The sequence below is a fragment of the Octopus bimaculoides genome, chromosome 19 (assembly GCF_046866305.1).
Source record: "Octopus bimaculoides isolate indiv1 chromosome 19, ASM4686630v1, whole genome shotgun sequence".
NCBI classification, from domain to species: Eukaryota; Metazoa; Mollusca; class Cephalopoda; order Octopoda; family Octopodidae; genus Octopus; species Octopus bimaculoides.
The window spans coordinates 24,785,078-24,786,398 of record NC_142946.1 but is presented as its reverse complement, the minus strand read 5'-3'; positions in this window follow the sequence as shown (position 1 = coordinate 24,786,398).

The window sequence follows — 1,321 nt, the reverse complement described above, 5'->3', positions numbered from 1 at the left end:
GAATATCAATTTAATGACATCATCAAAACCTTAAAGTCGATAAGCAATTAACAACAGAGTTTTATAGACGGAAGCATTGACTTTACGATTGATAAGTTTGACATCAGTCAACTTTTCCTCTGTTGACTAAATCTAGTAATTGATCAACTGATACTTGAAGCAGAAAGTCATATGATGCTCGAGTTTTCATACAGCACACTCAAATACAAACAGGCGCTAATAAATTTATGCTTAGCTAAGTGTATTGATGTATGCTTAAGTAAAAGTTTAGATTGATAAAACGAACATTGAGATACGAATATAAGTGTGTTCATAAGCGAATCAGAAAGTAACACTGAATTCCCTATATGGGAAAGGTTCAAACTACCAGAGCCCGAATTTCAAGTATATTCGTAGAGGTTGGATTAATACTGTTAACTAAGTAAACCCTTATTAAAATTGAAGAAATGTGATTTATAGTTAGACAGACGGGGTTATTTCAGAGTCAAAGAGAATGCCTAAACCTTTAGCTGAGTATATGGAATCTTACCTATTATATTATAATATTATACGCAAGTTTAATAGATTATACATGCATAATTCATACTTATGTACGCATGCAAGTGTGCGTTTGCGTGTCTGTGCATGCACGTGTGCATGTAGGCTGCATCCACGGATATGAGCGCGCGCGAACAAGCGCGTGGATGCCTACAACAAGAGTTATAAGTGTGTAGGTGAGATTGTGTGCATGGATGTGTGTGAGAGAGTGTGTTTGTGTGAGTGCGTGCGCGTGCTGACGAAGATTTTCTCAGAAAATAAATAAGTCTTCCAATGGATTTTACACTCAAAAGTGTTGTGCAATAAAAATGAAATACAAATGAATTAATTTTAAACGGTCGTTATATTAATCTTCAATTCACTGTGAGCAACATAAAAGTTTAATTCAAAAACGTTATTAATGCAAGTAGCAACTGTTTAAATAGTAGCAAATTGGAAACTAAAAGTAAAATACGACTACCTTTCTGAAAGGATGAGAGAGAGAGAGAGAGAGAGAGGGAGAGAGAGAGAGAGAGAGAGAGAGAGAGAGAGAGAGAGAGAGAGAGAGAGAGAGAGAGAGAGAGAGATGGTGAGAATTTATTTAACAAATAAATATTTTAAAGTTCTTTCGTCCTCAGAAGCCAAGGAAGGAAAGAAGAGAAAAAGTTGTGAGAGACTTTAAAAGAGAATAGAGGAAATGGAGTGAAAATAAAATGAAGAGCAGGTGATGTTTTGCGTGTAGTTCTTAGGAGAAAGAGAAGCCGACAGCTCTTCGACTGCTAACAAATAGTGTTGAATTTTAAAA